The sequence below is a fragment of the Musca autumnalis genome, unplaced genomic scaffold (genome assembly GCF_047663935.1).
Source record: "Musca autumnalis isolate F117 unplaced genomic scaffold, ASM4766393v1 scaffold_3, whole genome shotgun sequence".
NCBI classification, from domain to species: Eukaryota; Metazoa; Arthropoda; class Insecta; order Diptera; family Muscidae; genus Musca; species Musca autumnalis.
Window position 1 is genome coordinate 143,410,722 of NW_027411866.1, and position 16,604 is coordinate 143,427,325.

A 16,604-nucleotide genomic window follows, 5' to 3' on the forward strand; every position below is an offset into this window, starting at 1 on the left:
AGGTCATTAGCTAATTTGGCACCATTACTGATTTCATGGTCGAAAGTCAACATTTTGGTTGTTCTGCTAAGAGGACATTTTAAAAGATTTCTAAAGAACACTGATTCTGCTCAAGAAGGAAAACATCGTAAAGTCATCCTAAGATATAATTCCACTTAAAGGTCCGCTAAATAACACCTTCATCGTTTAATATGTATGTCGTATAACTCTACGTATTAAAACCACGTAAACGTATTTTATAGATGCAGTGTAGTCCACTATAGGCCTTCTGTGGGTTGAAAACCTACTACAGGTCTCCGATACACAGAACCCTCTTTTTGGACATTTTCTTTAAGGCATTTTACGGGTCTTTTGGCCTACAACCTGGAGTACAGTATATATCGGCGGGATATATACTTTAAACAATTTTTACCTCGGCAGTTCCACACTTGACTGCTACACCTACAAATTCCATGTACGGGACATTAGAGCCAGGCTCAATTGTTACATCCTGAAAACTGATTACCACACCAGTCTTTTCAATAAATTATTTTTACAAAACTGCTGAACCTAGTTTCATGCAATTTTCAGAAAATGTTCAGGAATATCCCGTGCTCCAAATTGCTATATATTTGTAGACGAATTTCGGCGACCTATCGTTTTATAATCGCTATATTTGCTAAACTTATGAGTGCATCGGCTTGCAAATTAAGTTTCGTAACAACGGTGGCTGCGTCTCTGATCAACAAAAACGATATATTTAAAAATTTTCTTAAATGGTGAGGTTCAACGGTCCATCAAACTGAAACGTATAAGTCTCAATATGCAGTAGAACTCGACTTAACACCTTTTTAAATGGTTTTATTTAGCTCACCCCGTTTGTTTTATTATTTATTCTTGGGTCAAATTTAGTAATTCAAATTTCACCCTCTTCCTGTCAACCGATTAATCTGAAATTTTGTATACACTTTGGATTTTGGTGACAATACAATTATGTTTATTCATTATCATTGTAAATTCAATATGGCCGCCGCTACAAAATGGCGGATAACGTAGGTTTTATCAATCCCATCAATATGGGTATCAAATAAAAGGGCTTGACAAGAAGAATACAGTGCTCTATACAACCTCAATATTTAAGATGGGCGCAGCCACTAAATGGCGTATAATTAAGATTTAAATTTCGAAATGGAATCTGTAATTTAGGTATCTGATTAATCCAGCCTGAATCCACCACCCAAGTCAAGATTTTTTATCGTGTTGAGGACTGTGTGGCGTTAGGGTGGCTAAAAATGATACGTCGTTAGCGGTACACTACCCAAGTTAAGGTGAAAGGTTAAAACGCGCCGAGAACTGTATGGCATTAGGGTGGATAAAAATGATATGTCGTTAGCGTTTTCCCCTCAAGACTCAGGCGCATCTTGTTTTACATAGCCTTGCCCCTTTATTGGACCTCTGGGGGGTCGACCGTTTAAATGTCCATTACTCGTGGGAACAAAATGGTAAAAAAATATATAAAAAATACAAACACAAATAAAACAGAATTTGCAACACAACGTTAATGAAGGCTTCAAAAAGCGAAAGAAAAGTATAAAGCAAAACGTGCTAAAGAAAGTGAAGGTGATAGAAATAGTCGATTACAGAAACGACGGGAACAATTAGCGTCAAAAACACCTGAGCAATATGAGGCCAGGTTAAAAAAGCAACGTCAGCCAGGTTAACAAAACAACGGGAGCGATACACACAGATGTTTGTTGCCTTTAATACTATCATGGGCTTCTACAATACATAAAATGCACGCCAGCACTGTTGATCACGCAGTCGTATACTTAGGAGCGAGACTGTTTGAAGAAGATCAAGCCTACGTGGCTCTTAGTAGAGTAAGATCTTTGCAGGGACTACGTATAGAGGAGTTGGACTGCAATAAACTAACGGACACGAAACCTTGCAATAATGAAGCACTAAATGAATTAAACAGAATGCGAAATAAAAACTAAAAACTAGAAAATAAAAATAGGTAAAAAAACTTTTTAAGTTAAACGGTTTTATGTTAAACATATATTGCAATGTTTAAGATAAATGTACTAAAAACCAAAAAATAATAAAATAGATACAGTCGTGGGAATTATAAACATATGCATAGACTAGACTAAAATAAAACCGTGGGGCACGTGGGAATTATAAACATATGCATAGACTAGACTAAAATAAAACCGTGGGGCACGTCAATTGTCTACAATCGTTGATTAAAATGTTTGTTTTGTAATGTTACACTATAATTAGGCAGTTGTTCAACCGACAACGATGGACGTGTGATAAGTAGGGCTAGAATGTGGAAACAAGCTAACAAGCTCAATTATAAGCGAGTTTTAGGGTTTCATAGTGGTGAGCGAGTAGTACTTTGTCGATTAAAGACAAACTACGAGCAGTGAAACGATTCCTCGCCAGCCAGCAGTGTGAATGTCCAACGATAAACTAGTTGAAAAATCTCTTTAATTTACATGGAGTGTATAACTACTGGAATTTCCATGAGCAAGAAAATAGTAAGTAATTTCCTCACCGTCTGCGGGCCAACTGATTAACGATGAATTAAACGACTCTTCTATCGCACATTAAGTCAATAATTTGTAGACAATTGACGTGCCCCACTGTTTTATTTTAGTCTAGTCTATGCATATGTTTATAATTCCCACGACTGTATCTATTTTATTATTTTTTGGTTTTTAGTACATTTATCTTAAACATTGCAATATATGTTTAACATAAAACTGTTTAACTTAAAAAGTTTTTTTACCTATTTTTATTTTTAATTTTATAATTAGATCGCTTTAGGTTAAAAACAGGGGACATGGACAATAATAAATCCTAAACAGCATCAATGGGCGAAAAAATTCGACATAGTCCGTAAGAGAAAAGAAATGTTATAGTCAAAATCTGTTGATAAACTTAAAATTCTTTTCGATTTGACAATGGACCGAAGAAGTGAGGTAGAAAATACTTATTTTTGAATTGTCAAGCATAAAGTCCATAAAAGGTTGTCATCTAAACTCATTACGACGGGCAAGCAACGCGGACCTTATAAATATATTATAAATATATCTTATAAATATATTTGTTCACCCATATTGCCACTCCCAACAATCTTCTTAACTTGCCCCTGGCTTTTGTAACCATTCTAAAAAATTGAATGATATATGGCATATCTATGAAAACTTTTTACAATGGTCAGGAGTAATGCACCGATGCTTTTGAAAAATGTTTATTTTTTTCGCCTCTATTCGTTCGTCATCTCGTTGCTGCAGTAGTTGTGTTTTATGTTAAACTGACTACATATCCGATAGATATACCATTAATGGATTCTCAAAAAAAGTCACTGTCCTTCGTCCATCATATTGTCTATCCTACTGTATGTACAGCAGTTCTTTTTCTGTTAGTTTAGTTTCGACAAGTGACTTTAACCGAATGATGACTGACTCCACAATGAGTTTTACGTAGATATTTTAGTTCGTCAAAGCCAAATTCTTGTTTCCTTGGTAACATACAAGAGTAGATTTTTACATAGTTTCGCAAGCGATTACCTTTCTTCCATGTATATTTCTTGTAGTATTTTCAAACGGGAGAATATATTTTAAGTCGTTAAAAATGCATAGCCGGTTGACTAACCAACCATGTGAGCGACATTCTATTTGTTTTTTTTTCTATTCTAAGTTCGTTATTGTCCATAGCAGCTTTGAGGCAACACCTTGCCAACCAGCTATCCAGTCAAACAAACCATTGTGTCTTTATAAGTCCTTTAGCGTTTAGATTCCCTTGCGCACTTTTATGTCAATTTGGTATGTGTAGTTAGCCATTGTGTTCTAAGAATAGTTCTCTTCTTCTCACTTCACTTCAAATACACTTTTCAAATCTAAAAAACTGTCATTATTTCCTGTCGCTTTACTTTCTATCCTATGTTCAATGTTTATGTCCTGCTATCTCATATGTATTCACCTATTCCTATATTCATCTCGACATTCCAATGTTCTTTTGCATGCTGCAAACGACTAGATTTCAGTTTTGTTTTATGAGAGGATTTCCATTTCTAAAAGATGTATGTTCTTTGCGTTGGACTTATTTTTAAAATTCTACAGCTCTTATTTTTCTTGTTACACCTTTATTAGTTTCCTTCTATGGATATACAAATGTTCAAAGAACTTATAGTACGTTTATATACAACAGGATTTAACAAACCCTCTGGGTTTCAAATGTCAATTCCATTGCTTATATTTCAAATAAATCCTCATAAAGAAGGTTAACCCTGCAAAATGCTATAATATAAACATGGCCTTATATGGTTTAAGCATTCAATCTGATTTAGAGACAATAAAATGTATGTAGAAAATTGTTTAGAATGTAATGGGTACTTTACACGATATGTATTTTACATATGGGTTGTCACTTTGCGTACACATTTTGTATATAAAAAGTGACAACCCATATGTAAAATACATATCGTGTAAAGTACCCATAAGGAAAGACTAGAAGAGGATTCTAATGTATATTTACAGGAAAATGTCAATATTATTGGTGTCGTACAATCACATTTTTAGTGGTCTATAAGATTTTCTTCTTTAAAAAGAAGAAGAAGTGGAATATATATAAAACAAGTAAGAAAGTATCAGTCAGCTGTGCTGACGGGGATATACCAGTATATAAAATATATTGATTTTGTATCACGAGTTTGCTTTAAAATCTGTATGTACCGTAATGTGGGGCTAAACCAAATCATTGACATATACCAGAGGTACAGAATCAAAACCATGCGAGAGGAGATCTTAAACTTCACTTTGTCCGCATTTTTATGTGGAAGGTACCCAAAGGAGTGGATCAATACAATCCATATTCCAAACCTGCGAGAATTATCTTGCGGATTTGCATTTTGAATGGTGCCGTCAGGGTTTTTTGGAGCTTTTAGGCCAATATCTCAGGATGTATGGACTTGCGCAAGAAAAAAATTTTACCTTCGCAAGGACAACTTACTGAAAAGAAATCAAAACGATCCGAGAGAGGCTCTTAAACTTCACATTATCAGAATTTTGTGTGGAAGGTACCCGAAGGAGTGGACCGATACAATCTATATTACCTGATACATGACTGGGTGAAATAACACGATGTGCAAAGACTGCAACAATCAGAAACTCCATGCGAGAATTATTATGCGGGTTTGCCAAATTGGTTGGTGCCGTCAGTTTTTCATAGAGATTTTATGCCAATATCTCAGGAAATATGGACTTGCGCAAGAAAAAAATTTTACGGTCGTAAAAATTAAAACGATCCGTGAGGAGCTCTTAAACTTCACTTTATCCGATTTTTGTGTGGGAGGTACCCGAAGGAGTGGACCGATACAATCTATATTCCAACCTGATACATGACTGGATAAAATAACACGATGTGCAAAGCCTGCACCAATCAGAAACTCCCTGCGAGAATTATATTGCGGGTTTGCCAAATTGGTTGATGCCGTCAGGTTTTCATGGAGATTTTAGGCCAATATATCAGGAAATATGGACTTGCGCAAGAAATAAAATTTTACCGTCGTAAAGAAAGCCGCAAGCACAACTTACTGAAAAAAATCAAAGCAAATAAAAAAAAAATCAATATTCCAACCTGATATATGACTGGATAAAATAACACGAAGTGCAAAGCCTACACCAATCAGAAACTCCCTGCGAAAATTATCTTGCAGGTTTACCAAACTGGTTGGTGCCGTCAAGTTTTCATGGAAGTTTTAGGCCAATATCTCAGGAAGGATGGACTTGCGCAAGAAAAAATTGCACCGTCGTAAAGAGAGCCGCAAGGACAACTCACTGAAAAAAATTCAAAACGATCCGAGAGGAGCTCTTAAACTTCACTTTATCCACATTTGTGTGACACGTTACCAGAAGGAGTGGCCGATACAATCCATATTCCAACCTGATACATGACTGGATAAAATAATACGATGTGCAAAGTCTGTCCTAATCAGAAACTCCCTGCGAAAATTATCTTGCGAGTTTGCCAAATTGGTTGGTGCCGTAAGGTTTTCATGGAGGTTTTAGACCAATATCTCAGGAAGTATAAACATGCGCAAGAACAAAATTGTACCGTCGTAAAGAGAGCCGCAAGGACACCTTACTGAAAAAAAATTCAAAACTATCCGATGGGAGCTCCTAAACTTCAATTTATCAGCATTTTGTGTGGAAGGTACCCAAAGGGGTGGACCGATACAATCCATATTCCAACCTGATACATGACTGTATGAAATAATACCATGTGTAAAGTTTGGACTAAATCGATTGCTCCCTTCGAGAGTTATCGTTCACACCATTTTACAGAAAAATTTTGAACTTTTGTGGGGGAGGTACCCGAAGGAGTTGACCGATATGGCACATCTTCGAACTTAAACTATGTTTGGAAAAAATATTACGATACCCGAGAGTTATCGTGCGCACCAGCCAGACAGACAGACGGGCGGACATTGCTAAATCGACTCCAAATTGTCTGCAACGAATTTCGTCCAAACATACTTGGAGTCTTAAACCGTATTTTCATGAGGCACATATTTGATCGTATCAAAGTGTATATAACTTATCTTGCCTAAAGGGTATAAAAATAGGAAGTCGAATTCTTTGTTTGGCTTGCAGGACAAATATTTTGTAGCTTCTTCTTTATTGCATATTCGATATTCGAATGTTAGCGACCATATGCATTTCATGTATAATATTTTATATATCATTGACAAAATAAGAAAATAATTCTCTATTTCTTGCGACACTTATTAAATTTTCTGCATTTCGGAATTCTGTCCACTGTTGAATATTTTGGAGCCAGGACATCTCTTCCTCTGCTACGTTTTCCTTCTATACTGGCTTGTAGAATTGATTGTAGAATGCGGTATTTTGAGTTTCGCATTATATGCCCAAGATATGCGATTTTTCTCCTTTTTATATGATTGAGGAGAAAAATTTCATATCTTGGGCATATAATGCGAAACTCAAAATACCGCATTCTACAATCAATTCTACAAGCCAGTATATAAGGAAAACGTAGCAGAGGAAGACAAGAGATGTCCTGGCTCCAAAATATTCTGTTTAATCTGCGTAGAACCTCGTCATTTGACACGTGAGCTATCCATAGGATTTTAAGAATTCTCCGATATATCCACATTTCGAATGCTTCTAATCGCTTGAAGTCTACTGCTTTTAGGGTCCATACTTCCGTTGCGTATAACAGTACTGGCCATATGTAGGCTTTTATGAACCTTGTCTTTGTTGTGATGTTAATATCATGACTTGTCAAAACTTTTCTATATTTGTGAAAGGCGTCTCTTGCCGTTTCAATCCGGCATTTAATTTCTTTGGTGTTATCCCACTGATCATTTATTGAGAACCCGAGATATTTGAAGCTCGACACTCTCTCGAGTGGAGTGTTGTGAATTATTATATTCATGTTTTCATAATTGTTTTTCCTGCTTATTATCATATATTTAGTTTTCTTGATGTCTAATCTTAATACATATCTTTAGCTACACGCAATTAGTCTGGTGACAAGATTTTGTAAACCTGATAGGCTGTCTGCTATTAGTGTAGTATCGTCAGCGTATCTGATATTGTTTACATAAGCATTATTTATGAGGATTCCTTCTTTAGCATTATTTATTGCTTCTTTGAATATTTTTCCTATGTATAATTTTCAGAAAAGACGTGGCTCATCAATCTAATAAGTCGGTAGTCGTTGCATCTTTTGGGGTGAGATTTCTTTGGAATGGTTATAAATGTGGATTTCAGCCAATCCTCAGGGTATTTTCCGGTGTCATAAATATAGTTAAATAGTTTCGTTAACAGATCAATATTGTTATCATTTATCAATTTTAGTATTTCGGCAGGTATTTCATCAGGACCCGTGGCTTTTTATTCTCGGAGGGATTTTATTGCATCTACAACTTCGTTGTTTGTTATTGCCTCGCCTGTCATTTGCTGTGATATCCGGTAGTCATAATCAGATCTAGTAGGATCTTTGAATAAGTTTTGAATATATTCTTTCCAGATGTTTTTCTTCTCAGCGGTTTCAAAAACGGGTTCATTATTGTTATTGTAAATGACTGATGAATTATTATTTCTGTGTATGCCCGCTGCTTCTTTCATTTTCTTGTGTAACTGAAAGTCGTCGTGCAGTGTCATCAGTCGTTCAATTTCTTGGCATTGACTGTTAAGATGGTTGTTTTTGGCTATACGCACTTCCCTTTGAATTTCCTTGTTGATTTCCCAATACATCTCGTAGTTACTATTTTTGTATTTTCTACGCTCATCCATCAGTTGAAGTATCTCTTCAGTCATCCAGCTTTTACTTTTTGGTTTAGTGTAGTCTCCAAGCTTGTTACGTGCAATTGAATTGATTGTGGTCTTCACACTGTTCCATATATTTTCCACGTCATTCCTGTCGATAAGTGTTGACTTGAGAAGAAACGCCAGACCTTATTGTAGGATTTTCGAGTTTTCCGATGCCAATTTTGCTATTTCGTGCTTTTTTTTTTTTTTTGATTTACGTGCTCGTTTTATGTGGATTTTTGCCATCAGAAGATTGTGATCAGATGTTACATCTGCGCTAGGGTATGTTGTGACCTTTCTTACAGATGAGCAATGTCGCCTGTTTATAAGTATGAAATGTATTTGATTCCTTACCACATTGCCGACTCTATCTTGGGGGGATTTCCAATATAAAAACCTCTTGGCGGTAGGGTGAACAGGGTATTGGTAATTTTCATTTTAAATTCCTGGCAAAATTCGATGAGTCTGTCACCTCTTCCATTTCTGTCTCCTAGACCATATCTTCCTTTTACTCCTGCAACTATATCGCTTCCTACCTTTGCATTGAAATCGCCTTGGATTATGGTTATTTCGTGCGGTTTTGTTATTTTAATTAGTTCTTCGACTTCAGTGTAGAAGGTTTCAATCTCGTCATTACTTTTGTCTGCTGTAGGTGCATAGACATGAATTATAGTAACGATGACTGGATTTGCTGATATTTTTATTATCATAGTTCTGTCAGATTTTGGAATGAATCCGATGACACGTTTGGCTATATGTTCTTTCACTATAATGCCAACTTCATACCGGTGATTTCTTTCCGAGTTACCTGAAAAGTATATTTTGGCATTTTGAGATACAAAATCTCCAGAGTTTGGCCACCAAGTTTCACACACTCCCAGTATGTCCACATATAAGTCTGTCCATTTCAGCTATTGTATTGTTTAGTTTACCTGCTTCATATAAACTTGGGATATTCCATGTCCCAATATTAAGTGTCTTTTTGGTTTTTGCACCGTCGAGTTACCGGAGATTGAGGGCCGTGTGTTTTGTTCTGCATTCATTGTTATATGATTTTCAAGGGATAAAGTGATTTCCCCTTATCTTCTGATGGGTTTAAAGTTTACCGTCTTCGTTTCAGCTGCTCTTCTTAGAGTACAGACGCTGTTTGCAGCCGCCCACTGTGGAAACAGACACCGCTACCTGTTGGTCCGCGAGAGGTATTTGATTTCCCCCTTACCACCCATATCTGGGAAACATTCCCCTATCCACCACATGGGGACGCGTCCTCTAGGGGTTACAGGCTCCCCCGAGGAATTTTGTAAATAACTAAATCTTAATATTGTTTCAAAGTTATGAAGATACAAAAAACCTCATAAAGAAATAATATTAATTTTTTTTTTTAAGACAAAAAATTGAATTTTGTTATCTTACTTACATAATTATATGGCTTTTATACAAAACAGAACGTCTTGTTCCATAAGCCGAACTCAGAATAGATTTCCAAACGCCCCAATCTACTGCTTTACTTCTCTAATCTTGGATGCAACGCTTTGAGATCTCATCATTAAGTAAGCCTTTCTATGGCCCAGCCAACGCAATCGTTGTAGTGCGATACGTTTTGTAGGTCGATTGGTACAGCTCGCGGTTCATACGACGTCGGTTTTCATCAACGTCCTGTAGAGTGAAAGTTTGGTCTGACGATAAGTGTTTTTGTTTTTAAACTGTTTGTTTACTTAGACCAAAATAGCATCTGTTGGCCAATATTATTCTACTGGACATCTTGCGTGTTGATACCATAAACTTCGTTTTGCAGCCGTTGACTGCCAGACCCACTTCCGAAAACTCTTTTTAAAATTTTGCAAAGTTGGCTGTTACTGATCGAGTTGATCGACCTATTATGTCAACATCGTTTGCGTATGCCAGTAACATTATATCTTTGTTAAATATAGTGCTATTTTTATCTCTATCCGTATATACATTCGCTCCTCGTATGACCTTTTCCTATAGAATGTTAAATAGGTCACACGATCGGCTGTTACCTGGCTTGAAACCTGGATTTGTTTCAAAAGGTTCGTAGAGGTTATTTTCTATTTTAACTGCTGATCCCGTGTTAGCAGACTTATGCCTCTGTAATTTGTACACACCGTCTTGTCTTCTTTCTTGTGTACGAGACATAGAAGGCTAAGGTTCCAATCGTTGGGTATGCTTCATTCGGTATATAACTAATAAATACTCTTTATCAGCATTTCGCCACCGGTCTTGAATATTTCGGCGGGCAGCCCTTCATCTCCTGCTGCTTTATTGTTTTTCACAGAGAATAATTGCTGTCCGATCTTGCTTTGGATAGGTGGAAGACATTCAACGTCGTTGTTTACGATTGGTTCTGGTGTATCTTTATCGCCGCCCATATTCGATACTAAGAGCTTCATGAAATGCTCCTTCCAGATCCTCAGTACGCTATCTGTATCAGTTACCACATTTCCTTCATCATCTTTGTAGGAGAATGTGCCTGCACCATACTCTTTAGTCTGGTAAAATTTTCGGACTTTATTCTGACTCCTGAACATCTCGAGCTTCTCACGCTCACGTTTTTCTTAGTCTTTCTTGTTTTCTTTTGAAAATACGCTCCTCTACTCCTGATATTTTTCTATCGCGCTTAGTGTTGCTACTGAATGCAGGATTGCTCTGTATGCCGCGTTCTTTTCTTCCTGATCGTATCAAAGATTTTTAGGTGGTGGTTTTTGGTATCTCAGCACAGAGTTTGCGGCAGTTTGAAGTGAGTGGAACATTCTTTGCCACTGCGCTTCCACATTATCGGGACAAGGAGTGCCGTATTCCAGCATGTGGTTCAGTTAAGTGGAAAAAGCTTGTGCTATCTGTTGCTCACCACCATGTTTTTTACCGCAGCAAATTCGATCAGCCTCATTCCGTTGTCGGATGTTATCTAATGAAGGCTGAACTTACCCTCCCAATTTTATCTTTAAAATCTTCTAGAACAATCTTAATATCTGGCCAGGGCTGCGGTCATATGCTTTCTCTAGAAACTTGTAGAATATATCCATTGTCTGTTGATCTTTATCTTCAGTGAGGGCATGGGCGCAGATGAGACTGATGTTAAAAAACTTTGCTTTAATACGGATTGTGGCAATTCTCTCATCAACCGGAGTGAAGATTTTTAAGCTATAATAGAGTTCGTAATCGTGTGTAATTTTTACGTCCTCCCGGTTCCATCGCACTTATTGTAGGGCGATAATATCAGCTTTGTACTTACCAAGTACATCCGTATATGAAAGAGGGGCCAAGATAAATCCAGGGCTTTGAAATGATAAAGCCGATCAGGACCGTTCCTTGGTATCATTCATCCCTTACCTCATGTTTATCTCACTATGTACAAATTTAGCATTTATTAAATTGTTTATTTATAATAATGTTAAATTATTGGAGTGATAACTGAAAGCAATATTTTCTCTCTTATGCTATGACCTCAATTATATTTTTTGTAGATTCGAAATACCATAAATAGTTTATTAAGCCATATACGAGTATGTTTGTACATCTTTGTTAAGGCGTGAATGTTAATTGTTGCATTTTATGAATCTATTTTTATACGATTGCTATATGTAATTGTGGCTTTATTACTGCATTTAAGTATTCAACAAATCACAGTTGCACAGTAAATATTGAATATTTGTCACACCCTCCCCAGAGGATTTGTCATCGCTATTGCGGAAAATCAAATAAATGAAAGTGTTTATGTATGGATTTTGATTGCAGCCATATTAAATAAAACTTATCAGATAAATATAAAAATTTCATTTAGGTTGTCTTAATGCTTTCCAACAACATCAAAATTTTATTAAAGATAAAACAAATTGTAATAATGAATTGCAATATTTTATTTTATTATTTTAATTTCTTTTTATATATTATACATATTTTTGTTATGAAAATCTCCCTGTCTCTTACCCATCCCAATGAATTATACAACTCATTTAAACGTTTTCACTTAGCGTTCTTGTCATTATTCGTGGAAATTGAGAAAGGTTTATCAACACAACAGTTGTTGCAACACCCCTATTTATACTCACTCAGTGAATTGTGACAGTTTTCAATTGAAAACGTCGTCTTTATCGCAACAAAAGGCTTTTTAATATATCTTAAATAACACTTTTAAGTTAATTGGATTGAGGTGGATGGCAGAGCAGAGAATTTCGTCGTGAACGTGGACATCTCTTAAAAGCAATGAGTTGATGATAATAACCTATGCTACTTATTGCCAAACGACAATAAGAAGTGTTTAGGGGTGAGAGGTAGCTTATTTCGTTTCAGATGAGAATGAAAACAGAAAGGAATTTCATACATCAATATTGGATAATAGAAAGCAGCAAATGCTATTGACAGCATTGAAGAAATCCAATGTTGGTATAACAAAACATCGAGAATCTGTGTCAAATTATAATTTATATCTAATTTTGCATTGCTTTATAATGTTTTTATATTAAGTTGAAGAGTACAAAAGAGTTTAACATTACATATGGGTTTGTGATGTTTGCGCTATTCCACATATGTGTTGATTTATTCCATCTTTTCATCTGCCTTACACCATATCATGGAGTGTATGTTAAGCGTGTCATTTCGTTTGCAACTTCTCGAAATAATAATTTCAGAACCCTTAAAGTATATATGGGGATATCTGAGTGAAATCCGACACTTTTTCAAAATGAAGATTTTGATTTCCTTTAATTTTTTGCTGTGGCGATGCTGTGAAAAATTCGAATTCTGTAAAAACTATATGCAATAAAAATCTGAAAATATACTTAAATGTTTTATTCATGAGGAGCTTTATTGCTTTTGTTTTTATTGTACTCTCTTTTACGTTTATTTTTATAGTTCAGTGACGTTATTGTAGCTCTTTCAATTCTCTCATATTTTTCAACCATTCGCTCATAAATGTATGTGTTATATTTCTTTTAATGCGAGTTGTGTGTTTGTTGCACTGTCGAATTTTTGGTATTTTAGATGTTAGCAGGTCCTCCGTCTAGAAACATCAGCAACGAGGAAGGACTGAACATAAATACTTGAGAATTATGAGGCAGTCAGTAAGTTGCCTTCATATAGCCTCCCGATTTTCGCTATTTTGCACGTTGTTGCCTCGATATTCCTCCGAAATGGCTGAAATTTGGTATTTAGTCTCCATTAGGTTCACGCCATCATATAGCCCCCAGAGAATGGTAACTCCAGATTTTCGGTATTTTTAAGATTGTGGCCCCAACTACCCACCAAAATGTCTGAAATTCGGTATTTAGTCTTTCCAACTGAAATTCGTAGTCACAGGCACAAGTTTCGATATAGCCACCATGTGACGTCAATATCCCAGCGAAATGACTCACATTTGTTATTTAGATTTAGTTTTACCGAAATTGCTGATATTTGGTATTTAGTCTTCTTTATAAACGGAAGGAAACTAATTGTTCCATTTTGCTTCAATACAACTCTGGTCGTACTGAAGTGGCTATATTTGGTATTTTGGATTATGGTATATACCCAATATGAAGGAATCGGCAGGTAACGTAATAGGGTATTTCGGATTTAAGATGGGTAGAAAACGTTGAGACATCGACGAAACCTTTTTCACAAGAAAGTATTATTCCTTAGTTAGCATATTCTCCTTCAAATGGTAGAAAACTATTTTTTTCATCTTAATTCAATACAATTCATTATTACTTGTTATTATTTACATGTATGCATAAAATATCCCTAAATTAGAGGTACTTATAACCCTTTTATATATCGTTATTCATTGAATAAGTGGACGTATTAACCCATGAAGTGTAAAAAATTAGGTGTATTCGTTTACTCAATCATTTTTACAAATTTGTAAAAGTCCAGTAACTTCTTGTAAACGACTAAGGTCTAACAATTTATACGAATTTTTAGTAAACGAACACACATATTATCTCTTTTGACTTTATATGAAAGTGGAGCATTCATTAACATCTGATAGCCTACGGTAACTTTTCATTCAAACTGGTAGATGCTGCTAATCGATATTTCCCCGTTTTCATGGTCCTTTTTGACATTTACCCGGTTTTTGTTCAGAAAACTATGTTTTGTTTTTATGTATATTCGTTATTGGTCTTTGGTGCTTCTGAAATACTTACCATAAATAGCTCTTGTAATGACGAACACGTTAATAACAAATTTTATTTGAGGATAAATCGGTTTTAATATCAGAATATCCGGTTCAAAAATTTAGATAACCGGATCTATCCTCAAATAAAATTTGTTATTAACGTGTTCGTCATTACAAGAGCTATTTATGGTAAGTATTTCAGAAGCACCAAAGACCAATAACGAATATACATAAAAACAAAACATAGTTTTCTGAACAAAAACCGGGTAAATGTCAAAAAGGACCATGAAAACGGGGAAATATCGATTGGTCATCAATGAGAACCGTACCTAAAATCTTCTGAACAACATTTTTGTAGAATATTTGGATGCTGTAAAATCTCGTCTTGTGTTACTTTTACTACGGTTCAAAAAATAAAGGACGAAAAGGACATGAAAGGAATTGAGTTAGAGGGATAAAATATTCTACAAAAAGATTCACCATTTGATTTGACCGAAAAAATGTAATGTCAAAATGAAGCTACAATAACGCTTTAGAGAGATATGAAGCTATTTTCTCACAAATTAAGGGGCCAAAATTAAACCGTTAATCACGCGATATCTCGGAAACTTGACCTATGATGAATATTTCCTTTTGGGTTCTTAGTACACTCACCAAGGGCTTTCATCTCCAAAAGGAATTTTCCACCCACTGACTTTGAGTCCCATTTTGTAGCACAGTGTCATTTATCGATATTTTCCGAAAAATGTGCACCTTCTCGAGGCCATAACTACCTGAAGGAGCGTTCCAATGCTTTTGCGATGTACTAGAGAGTTCTTTATTATTGTCTTGGCTACAATTGTTGTCTTTGTGTTGGATCGAAAATCTCAGTGGTTTGGTTGTTATATGCCAAAATATCCAAAAATCCTTGAAAAATAACTTCAAGCCAAAATCCAGGGGCTCGATTTTCAACGTAGACATATGGTCTAGTTGACTTTTTTGCTCAGTACAATCCCAAGAATCAGAAACTCCAGGCGCCCGATAACACTTTTTTCCTTCCATACAAATCGCCCCGGCCTAGTATATACACTTTCATACGAGCAAAATGTGCCTCATCGGAATAATGGTTTTAGACCCCAAGTATGTTTGGTCGAAATCCGTTTCAGACAATTTCGAGTCGATTTAGTAATGTCAGTCTGTCTGTTTGGCTGGCTGGTGCGCACGATATCTCACGAACGGATCAACCAATTCGAACCAAATTTTGGGCATCGTAATATTTTGCCTAAACTTAGTTTATGTTCGGAGATGGGCCATATCGCACCACTCCCCCACAAAAGTTCGAAAAGGTTCGGAAAAATTGTGCGCACGATAACTCTTGAAGGGAGTAACAAATTTGGTCTATATTTTGCACATCATGAATATTTTACCAGACTTAGATGGCTTTCCAATATGGGCTCAATTGGCTCCCACACAAAATGTCGGAAAAGTTCAGTTTAGGACAGGGATCAGGGGCAAGTTCATACTTCCTGAGAAAATAGCCTAAAGGTACAAAAAACCGCTTTGACAGCGTGTGTATTGGTTGGAGCGCAAGATAACTCTCGAACGGATCTGCTGATGCGGTCCAAAATTTGGCATTCGTAATATTTTCGTAGTATTTTGTCCGAGGATGAGCCATATCGGTCCACTCCTTCAGGTACCTCCCCCACAAAAGTTCCAAACTGTTCGAAAAAATTGTGCGCACGATAACTCTTGAAGGGAGTGACCATTTGGTCCCTACTTTACACATCCTAATATATTTACCATATATAGATCAGGTTCGAATATGGACTATAGTTGTTCACTCCTTCGGGTACCTCTCATAAAAAATTCGGATATGTTCACTTTAAGACTTGCTCTCGAATGATTTTGATCTTTGTTGAAGATCTTTCAACCGAGAAGAAGTGTTAAAAAGTTGCTCTGCAAAATTTCAAAATAGCTCGTGTCTAACACACTGAAACACTTTTTGAACTGTTTTACAATAATTCTCAGAGTTTTTTCGATCAGTAAACATTATCATACATCGCATACATCGCAACCATTGTCAATAAACTAAGTGTAAACATTTCTTAGTACAAATAAACGTCATCGTATCATCCTTTAGTTCTTTACGTTGTGTTATCAAAATATTTCATCCTGCATCTTCTTTT

General features: G+C 36.0%; 1 long non-coding RNA gene across 1 annotated transcript in view; it reads left to right on the plus strand.

Annotated features, from left to right (window-relative positions):
• Window positions 1–16,604, plus strand: part of LOC141397852 (uncharacterized) — a 172,078-nt gene that overhangs the window by 21,145 nt on the left and 134,329 nt on the right. The window lies entirely within an intron of this gene.